Source organism: Carcharodon carcharias, chromosome 5 (genome assembly GCF_017639515.1).
Source record: "Carcharodon carcharias isolate sCarCar2 chromosome 5, sCarCar2.pri, whole genome shotgun sequence".
NCBI classification, from domain to species: Eukaryota; Metazoa; Chordata; class Chondrichthyes; order Lamniformes; family Lamnidae; genus Carcharodon; species Carcharodon carcharias.
The window spans coordinates 34004212-34028663 of record NC_054471.1 but is presented as its reverse complement, the minus strand read 5'-3'; positions in this window follow the sequence as shown (position 1 = coordinate 34028663).

Sequence of the window (24452 nt, the reverse complement as noted above, 5' to 3'; positions counted from 1 at the left end):
ACAAGTAATCACACCGTCACTGTACACGCAAGGTACCCTGGTGAGACAATGGAGATCTGCATCATGGTGCCATCGTCTTTCAATGATCAATGAGGACTCCAGGTTTGAGGCTCCCGTTAATAAAGAGGCTACATTAGAATGGTTGCACAATCTGAAATTCTCACCTTTGTGCACTGCAATCTTACCTTCACCTGGCACCCTCGCCTCTCCACACCCAGTTGCACGTGGATCATGCTGCCTTTCCAGCTCAAGGGCATCCTGCTTGAACCTGTTCAGCAGCAGGAGGTTGGGCAGGCTGCCGCCTATATGTGGCCTCTCTGCTTGGTTATGGCTTGGCTTCTCCTGAAAGGAGAGAGGAGCATTGATTAGTTCACTGTCTACCTGCAGTGACTCTGCAGCCTGGCCAAACCCAGATAAGGAGCACCTCACAGGGCACATCCGAATTGTGGGCACGCAGTCCAAGCAGCCAGGGCTCACCCCCTTGGCCAGCTCTAGCACGATTGGCAGTTGGCACTCAGACTCTAACACCCCTGATGTCCATGGGTGGAAGGCCACACCTTAACTCTTCTGCACGCTGACACATGCCAACATGGTACTCACCCATCCTCAGCACAGCAGGTCATTGAACCTCTACCAGCATTGCACCCATGTGCTCCACACCATGCCATGTCTGCTAACCAGCGCTGCCACCTCCTCCCATGCCCTTTTTGCGATGTGCAGTAGCCTCCTCCTCCCATCTCTGGGGACAAGGGTGTCCCTCCTGGCAGCCACCTCCTCCAGCAGGGCAGAAAGGCACTCATCCAAAAAGCAGGGGGCCAAGTGCCTACCCAACCTGCCCTCCTGCCTGGCGTTTCCAGCTGCACTGCCATTGGACCCGGTGGCCAACAGGCCCCCGCCCCCACCCCCACACCCACCCCCACCCGGCCTTTCCCAGCCAATGAGGAGCCGCGTTTCATGCTGGGCGGGCCTTAATTGTGATTGCCAGCGTGAAATCGCCGTCGGGGGCCAATCGCGGCTGGTGGCCCGTTTCCCGGCCGCTCCCAGGCCCGCACCTCCGCACCACCCCCCCGCCCCCCCGCCCCCCCACCTCCCCTCCCCACCACACCTCTCACCCCCGCTGAACTCAAAATTCTGCCCGATGACTCTGTGGCCCTTATGGCTGCTATTACAGACTGAGCTGTAGGGGGAGCCAGCTTTCTCTTTCCAAACATTTTAATCCAATAATACTTGTGCTCATTTCAGTTCTCCTTCGTTTTAATCATTGGAATGTACTTTAATCAACTGAGCCTCATTTTGATAATTGCACATATGTTTGAACTTACATTTATTTGCATTTTCTTCCAATTTGTGTTCTAGTTTTGATTCTATTCATTGCAGATTGGAATCTATTAAACAAAAAGGCTTCTCTTTCATTCCTGATGATTTTAATGAATTCACTAATTTTTGTTTTTCTTTGATTGTTCATGAATTTCGCAGTGAGGAGAGATTTTATCTGAACTCTTTATGCATTTTCAGACTCGTCAAATTGAAGGCAAATTGTGTTTGGGAAAAGCAAGATTTAGTTGATACCAAGTCGATGCTTTTCATGTTGGGGATTCTAAAGATTTAAAAACCTATATAAGAGCATCAGGAGGCAAGGATTTCCATCGCTTGACAGTCCAAGGAAAGAAACTTAGAATATGAAGGCCAGAGCCAGATGATCAGTAGGCTGTCTAAAGCTCTGCTTTGAGGATTCTTGGAAGCATGACATGAAGGCCCTAAACATCGATTCTCACACTTTGGAGTCAGGAGCTGAAGACAGGAAATGTGGGCTGTCATGTGCCACCATGATGATCAGAGGCTACAGCAGCTCAGCAACAGCCACCAACACTGAAAACAACAACCCACAGCAACACCTGATAACCACTCCATAGGCACCACTTGTGGCAGAACCTGCCTTTCACAGATTGGTCTCTTCAGCCATCAGTAGAAGTGCACCATATGAAATTATCTCCTGCACAATGGATTTGATTTGCTACTTGTCCCTCATCATACATAGATGGAAGGGTGATGGTGACGGCAGTGATATTATGAGGCCTAGCACACGGGATAGTGTATTTGAAATTTAATGGGCAAGAAAAGATGAAATTTTAGAAAAAAACGCTGACCACAGTAAGGGTGGCGGAGGACAGATATGTTGGAGTGGGAGAAATTAGAGGCAAGAGATCAGTGCAACAGCCATTTGAGAATTCAATTCTTTGCCAAGCACAGTGATGGGGTACATTTAAGTGACATGTGCATTGTGACTTTACTGCTCAGAATAGACTGGGATGTGATGAGGGAGCAAACATTCGCTGATTCAAGATTCCCCAGCTTACCGGGTCTCCTTCATTATTCAACTGAATCCAGTGACCACTCATGACATTGTTCCTGAATAACGTACTATTTTATTAAGGGAAGAGCATTGTGCCTTGAATGGATAATCCATTATTCTGTTGCTAATGCCAAACCCTTCAGTTTCAGATAACTTTTTTTTTTATTCACTCACGGGGTGTGGGCTTTGCTGGCTGGGCCAGCATTTATTGCCCACCCCTAGTTGCCCTTAAGTAGGTGGTGGTGAGCTGCCTTCTTGAATTGCTGCAGTCCATGTGGTAAAGGTACATCCACAGTGTTGTTATGGAGGGAGTTCCAGGACTTTGACCCACTGACAGTGAAAGAATAAATTACAAAAGTAGGGAGGTCATGTTGGAGTTGTATAGAACCTTAGTGAGGCCACAGCTCGAGTATTGTGTGCAGTTCTGGTTGCCACATTATAGGAAGGATGTGATTGCACCTGGAGGTGGTGCAGAGGAGATTCACCAGCATGTTGCCTTGGAAGAAACATTTAAGTTATGAAGAGAGGTTGGATAGACTTCGGTTGTTTTCATTGGTGCAGAGAAGACTGAGGGGTGACCTGATCGAGGTGTACAAGATTATGAGGGGCATGGACAGGGTGGATAGGGAGCAGCTGTTCCCCTTAGTTGAAGGGTCAGTCACGAGGGGACATAAGTTCAAGGTGAGATGCAGGAGGTTTATGGGGGATGTGAGGAAAAACTTTTTTACCCAGAGGGTGGTGATTGTCTGGAATGCGCTGCAAGGGAGGGTGGTGGAGGCAGTTTGTCTCACATCCTTTAAAAAGTACCTGGATGAGCACTTGGCAAGTCATAACAATCAAGGCTATGGGCCAAGTGCTGGTAAATGGGATTAGGTAGGTAGGTCAGGTGTTTCTCACATGTTGGTGCAGGCCCGATGGGCCAAAGGGCCTCTTCTGCACTGTGTCATTCTGTGAATCTGATTCTGTGGTGGAGTGAGTGAATGTTTGTGGATGTGATGCCAATCAAGCGGGCTGCTTTGTCCTGGATGATGTTCAGCTTCTTCAGTTTTGTAGGAGCTGCACTCATCAAGGCAAGTGGGCAGTATTGCATCACATTCCTGACCTGTGCCTTGTAGATGGTGGACAGGCTTTGAGGAGTCAGGAGGCGAGTTACTCAGCGCACGATTCCTAGCCTCTGACCTGTTCTTGTAGCCACAGCATTTATATGGCTAGTCCAGTTCAGTTTTTGATCAATGGTAATCCAGAATGTGGATGGGGGGGGAATCGGTGATGCTAATGCCATTGAACATCAAGGGGCGATGGCTGGATTCTCAATTGCTTAAGGGGCAACGATTAGATTGTCTCTTGTTGGAGATGATCATTGCCTGGCACTTCTGTTCGCGAATGTTACTTGCCACTTGTCAGCCTAAGTCTGGATATTGTGCAGGTCTTGCTGCATTTGGACATGGGCTGCTTCAGTATCTGAGAAGTCACGAATGGTTCTGAACACTGCAATCATTAGCAAACATCCCCACTTCTGACCTTATGATGGAAGGAAAGTCATTGATGAAGCAGCTGAAGATGGTTGGGCCTAGGACATTACCTGGAAGAACTCCTGTAGTGATATCCTGGAGCTGAGATAACTGACCTCCAACAACCACAACATCTTCCTTTGAGCTAGGTATGACTCCAACCAGTGGAGAGTTTTCCCCCTGATTCCCACTGACTCCAGTGTTGCTCAGGCTCCTTGATGCCACACTCAGTCAAATGCTGACTTGATGTCAAGGGCAGTCACTCTCACCTCACCTCGGGGGTTCAGCACTTTTGTCCATGTTTGAACCAAGGCTGTAATGAGGTTAGGAGCTGAGTGGTCCTGGTGGAACCCAAACTGGGCATCAGTGAGCAGGTTATTGCTAAGCTTGAAAGCACTGTGTAACCCCTTTCATTACTTTACTGATGATCGAGAGTAGACTGATGGGGCGGTAATTGGCTAGGTTGGATTTGTCCTGCTTTTTGGGCACAGGACATATCCGGGCAATTTTCCACATAGCCGGTTTGATGCCAGTGTTGTAGCTGTACTGGAAGAGCTTGTCTAGGGGCGCGGCAAGTTCTAGAGCACAAGTCTTCAGCACTATTACCCGAATATTGTCAGGGCCCCTAGCCTTTGCATCATCCAGTGCCTTCAGCCGTTTCTTGATATCACGTGGAGTGAATCGAATTGGCTGAAGACTTGCATCTGTGATGCTGGGGGCCTCCGGAGGAGGCTGAGCTGAGTCATCTGCTTGGTACTTCTGGCTGAAGATTGTGATAAGAGGTAAAGGAGTAAAATATTAGTCCGGCTGTGTTCCTGGGCCTCTTCAACATGATTGGCGCTTGCTACCTGTGGTGAGTAGCTAAAGTGAGGGTTGATCCCTTAGAGTGTGAGACTGGGGAATTAATAATGGGAAATGAGGAAATGGCAGAGATTTTGAATAAGTAGTTTATATCTGCCTTCACAGTAGAAGACATAAAAAGCATCCCAAGGGTAGCAGAAAATCAAGAGGCGAAAAGGAAGGAGGAACTTAAATCATCACGATTACTAGAGAAAAAGTATTAGGAAATCTAATGGGACTAAAGGCTAACAAGTCCCCTGTTGGTCTGTATCTTAGGGCCTTAAAAGCAATGGCTGCAGAGTGGATGCACTGGGTGTAATCTTCCAAAATTCCCTAGATTCTGGAAAGTTCCCAGCAGATTGGAAAACTGCAAACATAACACCACTATTCAAGAAAGAAAGAATGCGAAAGAAAGCAGGAATATAGGCCAGTTAGCCTAACATCTGTCTTTGGGAAAATGCTAGAATCCATTATTGAGGAGGTGGTAGCAGGATATGTAAAAAATCAGAATAAAATCAGACAAAGTCAACATGGCTTTGTGAAAGGGAAAGTGTGTTTGACAAATTTCTTAGAGTTCTTCGAGGATGTAACAAGCAAGTTGGATAAAGGGGAATCAATAAATGTAATGTATTTGGATTTCCAAAATGCATTTGATAAGGTGCCATATAAAAGGCTACTGCACAAGATAAGAACTCATGGTGTTGAGGGTAATATATTAGCATGGGTAGAAAATTGGAAAACTAAAAGGAATCAGAGGGCTGGGACAGGAACACAGGAGCAGGAGTAGGCCATTTGGCCCATCAAGCATGTTCTGCCATTCAAACAGGTCATGGATGATCATCTATCTTGATGGCATGTTGGGCCTATTCTCATTGAAGTTTGGAGAACGAGAAGTGATCTTGTTGCGATACATAAGATTCTGAGGAGGCTTGACAGGGTAGATGCTGAGATGATGTTTCCCCTTGAGGGAGAATCTGGAACTAGTGGGCACAATTCAAAAATAAAGGGTGTCCCATTTAAAATAGAAATGAGGAGGAACTTTTTTTCTCTCAGGGGGTCATTATTCCTTGGAATTCTCTTCCCCAGAGAACAGAGGAGGCTGTGTCATTGAATATATTCAAGGCTGAGTTAGACAGATTTTTGATTTACAAGGGAACCAAGGGTTATGGGGGCAGGCAGGAAAATGGAGTTAAGGTCACAACCGGATCAGCCATGATCTTATTAAATGGCAAAGCAGGCAGGGTGGGCTGAATGGCCTACACCTGCTTCTATTTCTGCTGATCTTAGCATCTTAAGATGCAACAAGTATTGGCTCCTCACCCAAAGGCAGAGGTCAATTTAGGGCCATTTGACTTAATGTGATCCTTAACAATGTTTCATGATGCAAAAAGGAGACATGCAGTAAATTACTTCGAAATGTAGTAAATATTGCTAATGTGAAAAATGCAGTAGCCAGTTTTGTGGACAGCAAGATCCCATAAACAGCATGCGGCAACAACCAGGTGGTGGTGAAGTGATAAAGTGCAGTGGAGACAATTTTTCCAACGACATTGGTATTTGCTCAGTTATAATGAGGAATTCTCTTCCGTGATGTTGAGAATAGTTGCAATCCCTGCCGTTGGCGTTGGCATCGTGGTAATGCTACATGTAAGTGCTGCAATGGCATTGGGTACAAAGAAAAAAAGACAGACTTTCATTTATGTAGCACTTTTCATGATTTTGAGACATTGCAAAGTGTTATACGGTGTTACGATCCAGTTAGGGAGCAGTAAGTAACTTTTTGTTTAAAATAGACAAAGTTTGAAATAGTCATTTGGTAGTACAGAACTTGAATATTGCTGAAAAAAAGAGACATACCTTGCACTCATCAGGACACTGGCAAGAATACCAATATAAGGGGAAAACAACAATTTATACTGTATGTGAAGAGGGTGCTGATTGGTTGGCTAGTGGTGTTGCCATGGAGAATGCACCACTGATGGTGACTGACAGCTTGCTGCACTTGTGTAAGAGTGGTGAGCTACTGCATGATATATACGACAGGGTTCGCCCTCACGGTTTGCTGCATCTGTGTATGTATGAGGCTGCCCAAGACACAAAAGTGATGTCCCTTTATGTCCTTTCTCATCTATGACCGGCTCTGCAAAACATGAATTGGCCAAATGGTTGGGCGAATTGTTACAACCAGTTTTGACCAAGTTTTCCACATACATGATGAAGGACTTCTTCACATTTGCAAAGGCCATACAAGACTTGCATATCAATAGCAATGCTGTGTCCAGGTGCTGATTTGACATGTGCATGAATCAGTATTCATTGAACTTATGAACTCAGCAACTCACGCAGTTGAGTTTAGTTTTAATGACACTGTGTATGCCCAAATAGATGGTGTTGCCTCTAGGCCCAGTTCTCACAAACATCTTTGTTGCGTTCCATGAGAAACGTGTCTTTGATGGAAAAGCACCTAACCTCCTACCCCTTGAACATTTCCGATGTGTGGATGATACGTTCGCTGTATTTAAATCTGCAGCTGCATGTAATTATTTCCTTAAGGGCCTCAATGGGCTCCATCCTACGCTCAAATTCACCTTTGAAATGGAGCAGTCAAATGAACACCCTTTCCTTGACAAACTAGTTGAGAAATCTGTCAGGGGGTTCTCTACCAAGGTCTACCACAAGTCCACCTTCACTGGTCAGTATAGATGTTGGAATTCTCACACTTCCACACACCATAAAATTGGCAACTTTGTAAACAAGGCCCAAGCCATTTGCTCATCTTGCAAGCTTGATGCTAAAGTAGGGTGCATCAAAGGCATCCTGCAGGATAGCGGCTACCCTGATCAGATTGTTTTGCTCTGTATATCACGCAAACTCATGGATGGGCCTAAGACCATCATTTTCAGCCCTGAAAAGTGCCCAGTCTACATCAGATTGCCCTGGAAGGGCATAGTCTCTCAAAAGCTAGTTGTTTCACACTGCTACTATGGAGTAGCAACACGAGTGGTACTCGCCACTAACAGGATACTGCTATCAAGGCAAAAAGACATTCTGCCTATCATACAAATGATTAATGTGGTATATGAATTTCAGTGCCAGTATAATGCTAGGTATGTAGGCCATGTGTCCCAAAGACTGGCAGATTGTAACAAATAGCATGCCCCAACTGCTGTTCGCAATGGGCAAGGTACTGTCTGTACCCAACCAGTCCATGCTTGCAAAATTCAAAACACAGTGTCCAACATTAAATATGACACTGCAATTGGACACCAATTGCTAAATAATGCTTAGTGTGCTAAGAATTACACTGACAACCAATTTAAGATTGTCAGTCAGGTTTATAATGTGATGCATTTGCATGTATTGAAAGCTACATATATTAATACACAGGGCCCTGTTCTTTGCAGGCAGAAAGAACATGTACACATATTGTACCTGTTTCAGCTAAACAAAGTAAGTGACAGCCATTCGCTGACTCATTCCTCAGGACAATGCCTTGACCAATTAGGGTCAAGCTGTCTGGTTTAAATTTCAAACAATGCTTGTCAGCCACCATCAGTGGTGCATTCTCCATCGTAATGCCACTTGCCAACCAATCAGCACTCGCTTCGCATACAGTATAAATTGTTGTTTTACTCCTTATATTAGTATTCTTGCGAGTGTCCTGATGAGTGCAAGACAAAAAAAGCTAAGAAATGTCTCTTTTTCTCAGCAGTACTAAAGTTTGAACCCCCCTGTTACCCCCAAGGAGAAAAAGCGCCAGATTCCATGGTTTTAAGCAAACAAAATAAACTTTACAAAGTCAGAAAAATAAAACAATCTACAATATCTATTTATACCTGACATTCAGAATTAACATGATATAAATATGACTTAACAGGCAAAGTGTGATCAAAGACACCACATTGTAAATTAAATGGCAAATAAGACTGAGACAGATCCCACAGATTTCTCGGTTGCTCACCTTTGAAGGAGATGCTGGTATAGTGGTAACATCACTAGCTTTAAGGCCCACACCATCGAGGGATATGGTTTCAAATCTGACCATAGCAATTGATGGGATTTAATTTCAATTAATAAAAAGAAAACTGGAATTGAAAGTGTTATTAATATTGACTATGAAACTATCATTGATTGTTCTAAAAACCCATCTGGTTCACTAGTCCCCTTTAGGGAAGAAAATCTGCCATCCTTAGCTGGTCTGGCCTAACCAGGCACACAGCAGTGTGGTTGACTCTTAACTTCCCTCTGAAGTTGTCTTGTAAGCCACTCAGTTCAAGGGCAATTAGGGATGGGTAACAAATGCTGTCCATCCCAGTGACCACCACATCCCATGAAAGAATTAAAAAAAAGCAATGTCACATGGAAATAGGTAAGTGATTGGTTGGTGAGTATCTTGCTCATTTATCCTTCAAATTGCAGGTAATTTATCAGTTAATTATAAGATTTTTAACATTAGTAAAGTTTACCAGTGGTAATGAAGCCTAATTTATTAATTATAAGTCAATTAAATACAAAAATAATTAATGATCACATAATAAAGATCGCAGAGCTGGTGATGTGCTGCAACTGCATGATATGGGATCTCCTACATTAAATGCCTGTGGCTGTAGAAAATTTGGTTCAGAGTTTATGAGCTGGAGACCGAGCTGCAGACATGGTGACACATCAAGGATGGGAAAAGTTACACCAGCACAATTTGCACCAGGAGGCGATCACACCCCTTAGGATAAGTTCTTCTGATTTAGTCCATGGTTAGGGACAGGAGGGCGAGTGACGCAGGTATGGGTACCCAGACTGTAAAAGTGGAGGAGCCTCAGCCCCTGCAATTGTCTAACAGGTTCAAAGTTCTTGCAGCTCATTTGGATGAACGAGGGGGCTGCAAGGCGGATGACCATGGCATTATAGTACAGGAAGCCATTCACGCAAGGGAATTAATAGGAATGTAGCGGTAGTATGGGATGGCATAGTCAGAGGTATAGGTACAGTTCTCTGCAGCCGAGAGCAAGAGTTCAGGTGTCTGTGTTGCTTGCCCAGTGGCAGGGTTCGGGGAATCTGCTCTGGGCTGGAGAGGAACTTGCAGTGCAAGGGGAAGGATCCTGTGGTCGTGGTCCACATCGGTACCAACAACATAGGTAGAAATAGGAAAGAGGTTCTACTAAGGGAGTATGAGCAGCTAGGGTCTAAATTAAAAAGCAGAACTTCAAAGGTAATAATCTGTGGATTATTATCTGATGAGTCGCACATCAGAAAATTGGGCAGAATATAAGGGAAACAAAGGATGACTAAAAGCTTAATAAGGAGGGAAACATTAGAGCACAAGAGAAAGCTAGCTAGAAATATAAAAAAACAGGTAGTAAGAGTTTCTACAGGTATTTAAAAAGGAAAAGGGTAAGTAAAGTGAGCTATAGTCCTCTGGTAGGGGCCTGGGGAGTTAATAATGGAAAATAGGAGATGGCGAATGAACTGAACAGATATTTTACATCTGGTTTCACTGTAGAAGATACAAATAACATCCCAGATACAATTATGAATCAGTAAGTGAAAGGGAGGGAGGAACTTAAAACAATTACAATCGCCAGGGAAAGGGTACTGAGAAAATTATTAGAACTAAAAGCTGCTAAGTCCCCAGGTCCTGATGGACTTGATCTCAGGATTTTAAAAGAAGTGGCTGCTGAAATAGTTGGTTTTTAATTTTCCAAAATTCATTAGATTCTGGAAAATAGCGAATGTGACTCCGCTATTCAAGAAAGGAGGGAGACAGAAAACAGGGGCAGGATTTTACATCCCGCAGGCAGGCAGGTGCCTGCCCGACCCAGTAGGGTGTAAAATAACTTCGGACGAGTGTGCCAACATCATCACACACTCACGCAATATTTTGGTCGGCGGGCGGGCGTGAGAGTTGGCAGCGTGCCCGCTGACAATTAAGAGGCCTAATATGGCCCTTAATCAAGTAATTAAATGTAATTTTTCACTGCCCGTCCGACTTTAACGGCTGGTGGGTGGGCAAATCAGCCAGGCGGCCTTTTTAGCGAACGCCATCCACGGGCGGCATGAGGTTTTCACAATTAAATGAAAAATGAATACAAATTTTTGGGCAGAATTTTTACTCTGTTAATGTTATTGTGAGTGATTCTCATGTCGGGGTATTTTTTTTAGATTTTAAAACTCTTTATTTTTGAGTTTAAAATTGTTCAGCTCCCTGAGGCAGCTCCCTGCCTTCTGGGAGCTTTCATTGCACGCACTCCTGAGCATGCCTAGACTTCTGCACTCGCCCACCTCCTGCCCTCACCCTGGCAGCGCTGAGGTTCTCAACATGCGTTTCACGCTGGCTGGCCGTTATTTGGCAAGCATGGGTGACCTTCTGAACTGCCATTTTCTTTTAGATGTTCTGGTAACTCCAAAATCCAGCATTTTAATTACCTTACCTTCACAGTAATAATCTTCGCAAAACTAAACATTAGCTATGAAATATTACCATGAATCATAAATGCGATATTCATCACAATTGCCAATTAAGTGCTTTTGAAGTGTAGTCACAATAGTAAGAGTGAGAATGCTGCATCCAATTTGTGCATAGCAAGTTCGCACAAACAACAATATAATAAGTAACAGATTATCTGTCTTTTAAGCACTGCTTGAGTATTAAATATTGACCAGGACATCAAGGAGAACACCCAGCTCATCATCAAAATAATGCCACGTGACTTCTGATTTCTTCTTGATTGGACGGATGGGGACTCGGCCTAACTTTCCAACCAAAAGACTACACCCGTGACAGTGCAGCACCTCCCTCAATACTGCACTAGACTGTCAGCTGAGATTTTGTGCTCAAGTCTCTGGAGTGGGGCTTGGACACACAATCTTCTGCCTCAGACAAGAGCGCTATCACTGAGCCAATGGAACATTTCAAAATTATCATTAAAACATTGTTTTATGAAGGAACTTAGTTGGAAAGCAGAAATCCACAGTGCGAGGCATCACTAAGCTTTAAAATAAGAAGGTGGGACGATGGAATAAAGCAGCATATAATTATTGGAATACACCAAGTTCAATCCCTATCCCATAAAACTTTAAAGTGATCAATCAACCAAAATGTGACAACCGTTTAGCCATTTGCATTAATGCCAATTTTCAAAGTTGCAGGTTCTATTGTTGTAAGTGCGCCACATTTTTTGAACATGACTTAACACCTCTTTAAGGTGCACTGAATGGAAGGCCAAATGTAAGTTAGTTTCTGAAGAACCTTAATGTTCACCCTAAGTGAGGTGAGCGTTACTGTTTGTGCTAAGCACTGACTAAAATTTCAGTGAAGCTTCTGGTCAGAGTAAAACTGGAAAGAACCGAGCAAAAAATTGCTACAGAGAAGGAACGTTCATGTTATATCTCAAAGTACAGTGATAGCATCACTCCATTATAAGCACGTATATTAATAATTTAGATTTGGGAGCCATTGATAAAAGCTGGATGGGAAAGTATGCTGTGAAGAGCTCGCAATGAGACTGCAAAGGGATATGGACAGATTAAATGGTTGTTCAAGAAATTGACAAGTGGAGTATAATGTGAGCTGATCCAAAGTTATCTATTTTGGTAGTGAGAATGGAAAAGCAGAATATTTTTCAAAAAGTGAGAGAACGGGAAATGTTTGTATTCAGAAAGATCTGTGTGTCCTTGTACAAGAATCATGGAAAGTTAATATGCAGGTACAGCTAGGTGATGGAGTTTGAGAATTCGGAAGACTTGCTACAGTTATATAGGACATTGGTAAGACTACACTTGGGGTCCTGTGTACAGTTTTGAACCCCTTACTGAAGGAAAGATAAATTTGTTTCGGTGGGGTGCAATGATTCACTAGATTGATTCCTGGATTGAGGAGATTGTTTTTTGAGTAGCAACTGAACAGAATGGGTCTGTATTCGAATGATCCTATATTTTGGGTTCAAGTCTCTGGAGAGGGACTCGATCCCACAACCTTTGACTTAGAGCTAAAGGTGCAAGCACTTTTATTGCCTAGCGGTTGGGGATTGCTCAGTTCACATGGTTGTTCAAGTCACTGACAACCACTGTTTACAGGCTTCTACGCAACATGGTCCTTTAGCCTCTGCAGAAGCTAGGTCACCTACCTACTTTAACAGGAAATCATTATCACTTTCTTCTGTTGCCCATTAATGGTGTATAGTGGCCTATAAAAGTGCGCACCAAGGTCAATCAGTGTGCAATAATGATTATTGTTGGGTTTAAGGCAATATCCTCCTGCTGTCAGCTGTAAGCATGTGAATGCATGGAATGTCATGAAGGGCATAACTGAACAATGCCCTTGATGCTAATAACTAGGCCGCAGTAAAATGTCAGCTCTGGGAAAACCCACAGGGCCAAGCCATTTACAGATTAGTGGGTCTGCTGGGGCTCGTACAGGCAGCTTGTGTAATTGGCTACACTTTAGGAAGCAGAAGGACAATGATATCTCCGCAGGAGGGGCCAGTTGCTGGCAGTCAAAGCAGTCATTCAGTGTTTGTGGAGGTTTGGGCATATTGCTGGGGCAATCGAACAGCTGCGAGCTGGCCTGGCAGTCATGACAATCACTCAGGGCTGGCAGTTAGTACTGCTGTTTTCTTTAACCAGCTGCGATAAACACAAATAATTATGGTTACAGCTTTCCAAACTGATGAATGGGTGGGGAAGGCGACGATGAATGTATTATGCTCGTGCTATGCTGCAGCATGGAATTCTGCAGTCTAGGCATGAAATAATGATCCATTTGCGACAAACTGCATTTAGGTATGTAAGCTTAGCTCAGTGAAATTAGAGCACAATTCTCATTTTCTGGTGTACCGCTACAGCACAACGGAGACTATTCAGCCCATCATGCTGATACTGGCTCCCTGAAAGCTACCTGAACTCAAAAAGTGAAAAGCAGAGCCAATAGCCATTTTGATGGTGTGCAGTCAAAGACCAGGGTTTTATTTTCTGGATGTTTATTCGAATTCACAAGGACAGAGGTTAGGACAATTGGAAAAAGCACGTGGTACCTCAGAGAATTCAACCTTGTAGTTACTAGGGTGACTGTTATGTTGGGAGGAGGGGAGGAGTTTTCTTTGGCACAGGAAGTGACAGAACGAGGTTAGTCAGATATCCATTTTGTGTGGGAGTCTGTGGCATGCCTTATTGATTCAACTGTTCTAATTTCGAATGTTGTGGTTTCAAGGCTCTTATATTCTGGATCAAAGGTAAAATTCCAATAGAACACTATTTTTCATTAATTTACAGGATGTGGGCCTAACTGGCTGGGCCACAATTTATTGCCCATCCCTTGTTGCCCTTGAGAAGGTAGTGGTGAGCTGCCTTCTTGAACCACTGCAGTCCATGTGGTGTAGGTACACCCACAGTGCTGTTAGGGAGAGAGTTCCAGGATTTTGACCCAGCAACAGTGAAGGAAGGGCGATATATTCCCAAGTCAGGATGGTGAGTGGCCTTTAAGGGGAGCTTCCAGGTGGTGGTGTTCCCATCTATATGCTGCGCTTGTCCTTCTAGATGGAAGCAGTCGTGGGTTTGGAAGGTGCTGCATAAGGAGATGAGTTTCTACAGTGCATCATGTAGATGGTACACACTGCTGCCACTGTGCGTTGGTGGTGGAGGGAGTGAATGTTTCTGGATGGGGTGCCAATCAAGCGGGCTGCTTTGTCCTGGACAGTGTCAAGCTTCTTGAGTGTTGTGGGAGCTGCACTCATCCAGGCAAGTGGGGAGTATTCCATCACACTCCTGACTTGTGCCTTGCAGATGGTGACAGGCTTTGGGGAGTCAGGAGGTGAGTTCTCACCTCAGGATTCCCAGCCTCTGACCTTTTCTTGTAGCCACAGTATTTATATGGCTAGTCCAGTTCAGTTTCTGGTCAATGGTAAACCCCATGTTATTGATAGTGGGGGATTCAGCAATGGTAATGCCATTGAATTTAAAGGAGAAGTGGCCAGTTTCTCTCTTGTTGGAGATGGTCATTGCCTGGCACTTGTGTGGCATGAATGTTACTTGCCACTTGTCAGCCCAAGCATGGATATTGTCCAGGTCTTGCTGCATTTGGACATGGACTGCTTCAGTATCTGAGAAGCTGCGAATGCTGCTGAACATTGTGCAATCATCAGCGAATATCCCCACTTCTGACCTTATGATGGGAGGAAGGTCATTAATGAAGCAGCTGAAGGTGGTTGGTCCTAGGACACTACCCTGAGGAACTCCTGCAGTGATGTCCTGGAATTGAAATGATTGACTCCAACAACCACAACCATCTTCTTTTGTGCTAGGTATGACTCCAACCAGCGGAGAGTTTCCCCCTGATTCCCATTGACTGCAGTTTTGTTCGGGCTCCTTGATGCCACACTCGGTCCAATGCAGCCTTGATGTCAATGGCAGTCACTCTCACCTCACCTCTGGAGTTCAGCTCTTTTGTCCATGTTTGAACAAAGTTTGTAATGAGCCCTGTGTTGTCACGGATACTATGGAGTCATTTTGACTTTAGGACATCGTGTAAAATGGCTGATTGTCGATTCACTCACCTTTTGTACATTACAGGTGCCCTAAATTAACACAGCCTTATATACACTGTCACCCAAACTCAAAGTTAGCCCTGGCTGTATCTTTTAGTTGAGAAGATAAACCAAGATCTTGGTTCACTGCTTCAGGTGGATGTTTACATACAGTTACTTAAAATTATGTACAAATTACAGCCCATTTGCATCAACCATCATGCCAGCTGTGGCACTGGCCGCTCCCTCCCAGGCGGGGCCAGCACAGGCAGCACGGCCCAGTGGACGACCGCCAAGGTCATCAAGGACAGCAGAGTCAGCAGGCTGTCTCCAATGCCGGTGCCACAGATAGGGGAGCACCAAGACGTGGCACTCAGAAATGCAAGTTGGAGAGAGCATAAGCACAGGAGGGACAGTTCATGGGTGATTTTCTGTTCATTTATGTTTGATTTATATGTCTGTCAATGTGGGCATCAACACCAGTAACAGTAATGTCATTATGCTTTCAACATGACAATAACATTAAATTTGCTTTGGTTCTAATGGCCTGAGTATTCTTCAACCTTTTTCTTTCTGGTGCAGGGTATGTCAGTATGCAATGCTGAGCCTGAGTGGCTGGATAATTTATGCACAGGCATTGAGTGGACTTTGGACATCATTTCATACATTCGGAATGGATGCAGCAGCGCTGGCATGAGTTGGAAGCAGATCTCTGGCAGCCTAGCTGAAGGAGCATTGGATCAGGACATCCCTATTGTCCCTGACTCCCTGGAGGTTCCCGAGGTCTGCCTCCACACCCTCAGTGTTCTCCTTACTGTGCTCCTCTTCTGACTCAATACTAGGTTCATCCTCTGTGGAGAACCTCAAGATCCTCTTCCTCCAGTGGGTCCCCCCTTGCCGGTGGAGAGGGCAGCATGCAACCACGATCAGTAACACCCACTCTGGGGAGTATTGTAGTGCTCCCCCTGAACAGCCAATATTAAGAATCGCATCGGAAGTGCATCTTGAGAAGACCTATGGTCCTCCCTATCACCGCTCTTGTGGAGGCATGACTCATATTGTAACGCTGCTATGCCTCTGTTCTTGGGTGGTGGAGAGGTGTCAGAAGCCATCTTTTCAATTGATAGCCCTTGTCTCCCAGCAGCCATCCATCCATCCAGTCCAGCTGGAGCACTGAAGAGCCTCAACACCTGTGAGTGTCTCAGGATGTACACATCATGGGAGCTGTCTGGATACCTTGCTCACACTTGCAGACTCTGCATCTTGTGATCACACACTATCTGCACGTTCATTGAGTGGAAGCCCTTCCTGCTGATGAAGGCATCCAGCTGACCCGCTGGTGCCTTGATGGCCACATGTATGCACAGTCAATGGCACCCTGGACGCGGGGGAACCTCCGGAAAAGCCACTGGATCACTCAGCCTGGCTGGCCTGGTCCAGACAGAAATGAATAAATGTCATTACCCACCTGAACAGAGCTTTTGTCACCAGCTTGATGCAATTCCGGACAGATGATTGGGAGATTCCACACAGATCCCCCACTGAGCCCTGGAAAGAGCCAGAGGCATAGAAGTTGAGAGCCACTGTGACCTTCAGAGCCACTGGCATGGGGTGTCCATCCACACAGTCGGAGCTGATCTCAGGCCTGATCTTCTGACAGATGGAGATCACTGTTTCCCTTGAGAGGAGGAGCCTCTTGCAGCATTGCACCTCAGACATATTGAGGTAACTGCATCACCACCTGTAAACTCTGTCAGCAGAATAGTGGCATTTTCTGCAGCCCCTTCTGCCTTCGACTTCCTGTTGGCTCTGCGCCCTTTGTGTCTGTGCCTCTCCTTCCACAGGTACTTCCCCTGGGAGCTGCATTGGGATACTTTGCCTCCTTTCCCTTCTGCCCTCTCTTCCTTCTCAGAGGAGGTGCACAAGTGGAGACCATAATCCCCATTACCAGGGTGACGAAAGGCTGTCTGACACCTGGAAGGTTCCACACATTCTGAACACTCCAGGGACCTTGGAGACACCAATAAGTCCTGAAATGAAGCCTGGAAATGCTAACAATGAAGCCCCGAACAAAAATTAAGCTGCCAAGTACCAATAAGCAACCAGCAGCAACCTATCTGTGAGGGAGATCTATGTATACTCCCAGCAAAGTGTTTGCCCCCTTTTTGTTTTTAAGTTCAACCCATATGGCCTCGTTTGAGGAATCTTCTAAGATACCATCCCTCCTTACTGCAGTAACTGACTCCTTGATCAATTGTGCATTGCCACCTCCTCTTTTATATGTCCCTGCACTACCCCCCCTCCCCCCATCACGCCTGAAGATTATATCCCCTGGAATATTGAGCTGCCAGTCCTGCCCTTCCCTCCACCATGTCTCTGTAATAGCAAATGAAATTTAATCTTGAGAAGTGTGAGGTGATGCATTTTGAGAGGACTAACATGGCAAGGGAATACACAATGAATGGTAGGACCCTAGGAAGTACAGAAAATCAGAGGGTACATGGCCATAGGTCTCTGCAGGCAGCAGCATAGGTAGATAAGGTGATTAAGAAGGCATACGGGATACTTGCCTTTATTAGCCGAGGCATTGAATATAAAAGCAGGGAGGTTATGTTGGAGCTGTATAAAACTGCTAGTTAGGCAGCTGGAGTACTGTATGCAGTTCTGGTCACCACACTATAGGAAGGATGTGATTGCACTTGAAAAGGTGCAGAGGAGATTCACCAGGATGTTGTCTGGGCTGGAGTGTTTCAGCTATGAAGAGAGACTGGATAAGCTAGGGCTGTTTTCCTTAGAACAGAGAAGGCTGAGGGGGGACCTGATAAAGGTAGACAAGGTTGTGAGGGGCATAGATAGGGTAGGTCAGGAAGAAACTTTCCCTTTAGTGGAGGTGTCAATAAACAGGGGGCATAGATTTAAGGTAAGGGGCAGGAGGTTTAGAGGGGATTTGAGAAAATATTTTTTCACCCAGAGGGTGGTTGGAATCTGGAACACACTGCCTGAGGGGATGGTAGAGGCAGGAACCCTCACAACATTTAAGAAGTATTTAGATGACCACTTGAAATGCCATAGCATACAGGGCTACAGGCCAAGTGTTGGAAAATGGGATTAGAATAGATAGGTGCTTGATGGCCAGCACTGACAAGATGGGCTGAAGGGCCTGTTTCTGTGCTGTATAACTCTTATGACTTTATCTCTAAAACTCCTCACTACTCATATGGGCAATGCTGATGAGCCTTTTTATCCCATCCTTGTATGAGTTTTAGCAAAATGCCAGTTGCCCACCTGCCCATTTTGCCCTTGAGGCCAGTGTGAAATCACATGGGTGAGTTAATTGCAGCTTAATTGTCTTTTTAATGGCCTTAACAGGCCTCGTAATTGATGGTGGGCACAGCCCCGACTCCAGCGTGCTCCCGCTGACCGAAATATCACACGAGTACGCAATGACATCGGGACGCTCACCCGATGTCGTCACGTGCTATTTTATGCCCAAGCAGGTCGGGCATGTGGGTGGGGTCGGGGTCTGCTCAGCGAAAGATTCTGCCCCTGGACTTTCAAATTATGAAACTCCTTTCCCTAACAAGGCAGGTCAATGGCGTTAAGATATGGGTTATACATGAGTTAATTGAATGGTGGAACAGACGCAAGGTTCTGAATATACAATTCCTGTTCCTAAGTTCCAGTTCCTCTGTTTTTCCTCTTCTATCTATAGATGTTAAAACCTTCGCAGTACCCCCTATATATAGAGGCCATGTATAATGGGGGACCAGCCATTCCTTAGTTTATCCCTCATGACAATGCCTTGACCAATCAGAGTCAACCTGGCTGGTTTGAATTTAAACAAAAGCTTGGCAGTTAACTGTTGCTTGGTGCATTCACCATGGCAACGCTTCTGCCAATCAGAGCACTCTTGCCAACCAATCATCACCCTCTTCTCATGCAGTTATAAATCGTTGTTCCCTTGAGGCTTGGTATTCTTGTGAACCTGTCCTGATGAATGCAAGCTGAAAAGCTCCGGCAGCATGTCTATTTTTTCAGTAATCTCTTTGTCATTTAATCTCATTTACCTTCTCCCTGCCATCCATCCCTTTCTCTGTCTCTGTGCTGGTTAAAACCTGTTACATCTCCAACTTTTTGTGGTTCACACGAAAGGTTATCAACTTGAATAGCTCTGTCTCTCTCCACAGATGCTGCTTGACTTGCTGAATATTTCCAGCATTTTTTGATTTTATTCCAGATTTCAAGCATCTCCAGTGTTTTCCTTTGTCATTAAAGAGTTAATATTACTTGAAAAAAAATACTTGATGTTTGTCACTTAACTCTAAATTTACTTTAATGAACATTAACATTGTGAGGAGGACTTTGATATTTCCAATTGGATTATTCTTCAATTACTTCTCCTGAGGTGCTTAAGATCGTCCTGCAAATCCCTTTAATGAGAAGTTTAATGAAAATGTATTGGGGCCAAGCAAAGGCCTAATAGCATTATAATTTGGCTATTTCTCACACAGCTAGTTTAAATTCCTAGTAGCATGACATTTGCTCCCCTGCATATTTAAAAACAATGAATTGAGATTAAAGACTGCAGGATCTGGTTGCAGACCGGTTACACAGCAGAATAGAGCTACAAATGGGAAGCCATCGAGAGCTAGGTATGAATGAGCGTTCACCTTTCGTTATCATACAATGGTAGAACTTCACAACGTAAGAGGAGGTCATTCAGCCCTTTATACCTGTGCTAGCTTTCTGGAAGAGTTTAGTCTCATGCCCCCAACTCTTCCCTGTAACCTTTCAATTTTTCTTTTCCTTTTCAAATATTTATCCACTCCCTTTTCAAAACTTCTGACATACTACTCTTACCTGTGTTTTTGGAAGGGCAGTCCATGTTGTAACTAGCCTCTAAGTAAAATAAAATCTCTGAACATCTGCATTCATTCTTTTGATGACAGTAACTTCCTGGCTATTAGATGGAAATCTTTTTTTTCCTTATTGTTACGATCCCAGATGATGTTAATACTGGGCAAGTCAGATCCCAGAGTGAAACCTGGCTTGATAGATCAGATCCTAACATTTTTTTTTAGAAACCATAGAGGAAAGTTACTGAACAAATTCACAGGAGTCTGCTGATGAACTTTTAACACAAAGAATAAAAGATTTACTAAAATGAACTATATGACACCAGACAAAAGGGTTGGAAATATCTTAATACAAACACAATAAGACACTTAAGATACCAACAATTCATTTACCCCCAGTACTATCTTTACAGGCACATAAACCAGTGAAGAGTTGACACTAGCTTGACACAGAGGCTCCTTGATGGGACTGTCAAACAATTTTATTCCAGTGAATCCTTGAGCATTCACTTGATGCTTCTCACCCAACTCGTATCTCTCCCCGGGGCACCCAAATGGCACTCTGAACTCACTATTGCTTCAACTGCAGAGCAAACACATGAATTCCCTAAACTCAGTCTCCCAGTAGCGTCATATCTCAAAAAGTTGAAAATCCCTGTCTTCGTTCTCTGACACACACTGAGCTCTCCCCAGTCTTTCTCTGTGCTTCTGCATCATTTGACCACTGTCGCGAGTCAACAGCACAGTTTTTTCTACTTTGCGATTTTTTTTCCAATATCACCAAACTTATTACCCCTTTTTAATCCATCTCTTTAACTTCAGATGTTGTAAAACCTCATTAAAAATGTACATATACATAAACAAACCCAAAAGACTGATCTTTCAGCCACAGGTCCACCTGGAGGTCTGACACCAAGGCTCATACCAAACCTACCTGAAACTGAAACCCTTTTTATCTTACTTAACACATAAATATTGAACTTAAAAAATATACATTGTTCCTAACACCTACTTATTCTAAAAAAAAACAAGTCTCTAGTAATTTTGAACAGCTCTGTTAGATTTCCTTTTAGCCTTCTGTTGACATGTAGACACTGTTGTAGGAAACATGGTGGCCAATTTGCACACAGCAAGATTCCAGAAATAGCTATATGACAATGACCAAATAACCTTTTATTTATTCATGTTAGTTGAGGGGTAAATGTAGGAGAGTACTCCCTTGCTCTTTTTGAAATGCTGCCATGGCACCTTTTACATCTACCTGAGACGCTGTCATTATCAGTGATGAGGTATATTACATTCTCCATTCTTCATTGCACTTTTGCTGCAAATTTACTTTCACACAACACACTTATTTACCCGTTTATATCTCTTGAAATTTGTTCTTCAAATATTTACACAATTTTTTTCCCCTTATTCTGGATTTTGCAACTGTGTCTCCCAGAAACTAAGTTGAACCAACACATTGGATTACTGTTAGGCTTTGAACCAATTGCCACAGTATAATATATTTTTCCTGCAGCTAACATTATATACTCAATTGAATAATTAATTGTTTAATTAACATTTAAATGGAGAAACAGCACATTAACTAACCCCTCACAATTTCATCTAATCAGCTTCCACATTAACAGCACAGCCATGGCAGATTGTCTCCTTTTTTGAAGCTTTCTGTGGAGGCTTACCAAAAGGGGATACTGGGCCAGGTTTTCATGGAGTCGTAGAGACTCCATTTAAAAATGGTGGGCGAGACCTGGAACTAGAAGTCTTGCCTCCATTTCTGACAGATCCTATTTTCGCCAGGGTGGGAAAACTGGGCCAAGACTTGACTCCCATGTGTGAGAAATCCGAACTCAGCAGGACCATTTGAACTCAGTGCTGAGTTTAGGCAGACCCCATTTTCGTTGGAATGAGGGCCTTATCCTGCAGCGTAGGAGTTACAAACCTTTAGAGGTCATAAATGCTCTTGAAGGGAAGAAAAGATCTGTAGAACTGTCAAGCTGCCAAATTATTTAAAGGGATAGCCTTTTAAAATTGAAAAAAAACAGCCTGCCCATGTCTGTGAATTGAAAAAAACCTGTCCCAGCACGTTCAGCAGATGTCCGTTGACATAATCCAAAGTTCTATCATTATAGAATTATTAATGCTTGACTGCTTTCCACAACCTATCATTACTACAGTGTGGGGTGTTGTAATATGCCTTTATGGGAAAGCAGCATTCCATCGCTAGAGGAGAAGTGTTTCATGTGATCCAGTCTCAGTTTCACTTTAGCCTGTGAGCAGAAAACAGCACACACAGCTCTATTGCTGATGTCTTCAAGCTTTCTATCTATGTATATGTTCTTATGTGCCTTGTCTAATTAAATGACCACAGCATGTACCCAATCCCGTATGAGTGACTGGTGCATTTTCATCTTTATACAAACACAACATGGTGTTCAGTGGTGGTCAGGCAGCCTCCTGACAAGATTAAGAGCAAGAACGACATGGTGAACAGCTTTATATTGCGCTTTATGGCATGAGATAACCTTTGCCATTTCGGTCAGACTGCAACAAGTTCACAGCATCAGAGAGTATTGAAAACGCAGCATGGTGACTGCACCAAAAAGCTTTGAAAGCACAATGCAGAGATAGTGTGAGATTGTAGCGCATAGCCTGTCAGTTCAGTGAGTAGGACAGTGTGTCAATAGGATGTACACTGGGTTAGCTCAGTCAGGAAAGGTGATTGAGCAGGGTGTGGACCGGATCGATATCGAGTGAGGAAGAGTCAAAGAAAACAAAAAAAAAACCCAAAAACAAACCACTTTAAAATCGGGCCAGAGAAGTTTGCAATTATAGTGGGCGGAGCTTCAGAAAAGTGCACCGAAATGGCCACAGCGACACTCATCCCAGGTCCAATAGGAGGAGGAAGGTCAAACGAATATTGTCAAAATGTCCACAAGACTCCCCAGTTTAAATTGGGATGCAGCTGACCTATTGATCAAATTCAAGATATTTAAACAGCATACAGAGCTATGATTTCTTTATTCAGGTGTATCTGAACCAGACAAGCAAGCCATAAAAATTCACCTGGCAATTGGGGATGAAGGTCTACACAGACTGAACACGTCAACATTAACAGCAGAAGAGCTAAAAGATCCCCAAAAGATATGGACTACATTGGAAGACTGGTTCAGAATCAAGTTAAACTTCCATTTTTGTCGACTAGAGTTCATGTCATTTTGACAACAGCCTACAGAATCTATAGACCACTTTATCAACAGATGCAGAGAAAAGGATACGTATTGTGATTTTTCAGATGCAGAGCTAGCAGATAGAATTGTTGTGTTGGTGGTCACATCCACTCTCATGGAAATGTTCCCAAAAGATCTGCTAGACAAGCTCAAAACATATGGCACTGAAGAGCTACTCAAGGATAGACATAAGTACAAAGTGATCTTTGCAGGTCTATGAAGTTTGTAGATCCTAAGTACAACCCCAATTGTTGATGTACTTACTGGAACACCCAAACCTAGTGAGATATGTGCAAGGTGTGGTTTCCTGCATGCGCCAAGGAAATGCCCAACTTTCCAGCAATTCTGCAAGGCATGTGGCAGAAAGCGTCATTGGAAGGGGCAGTGCACTAGAGCAAAGGCTGATGCAGCTACAAAGAGCCGTGCACTGATCCAAACAGACCATGCACAACAGGTACCTTCAAGCAATAAAATTGACCATCCACATTTCATAAGAAACACATAGAAAAGGTGATTGACAAACCAGAAAATGACAATGATACACACGGTGAGATGAGGAGTGGTGAACACAGGTTTCACACCGTCAATCTCGTGGAAAACTTAGATCCTGTCACACAATCCAAAGAGTTTGCCAAAATTCGAATTATCTGCCCTAAGAAAGTTGGTAACTAGTCGTCATTGGCCCAGATTGACTGAGGCAAGTGCCAACATACTATTCCTGTGAATTCTAAAGGACATGTATCCACAGACATGAAAAGCAATGGCGAAACCTACTGTTGTGAAACGTTCAGCGTGTAACTGTTCGTTAATTCCTTGTGCAGGATCCATTGTCCTGGAGTGCAAGTACAATTAGACCTCCTGGGTCTAATGTTCTACATCATGGGGACTAAAGGCCCAGCAATTGTAAGTCTACCAGCAGGCGTGACCTCACACTCGTGACAATCCATGGAATCAGTCAGACATCACATATCAGATTAACCTCAGAAACTACTTCTATCACTTCAGTTCATGACCTAACATCAAAATAATCATAAGGCTTTGACAAAATTGGCAGTTTCAAGGGAGTTGCTACATTACGCTTGCAGCAGCATGCAAGTTCGTCTGCTGATCTGGTACATTTTGAGTAATGCAAATGCAAGAAGAAA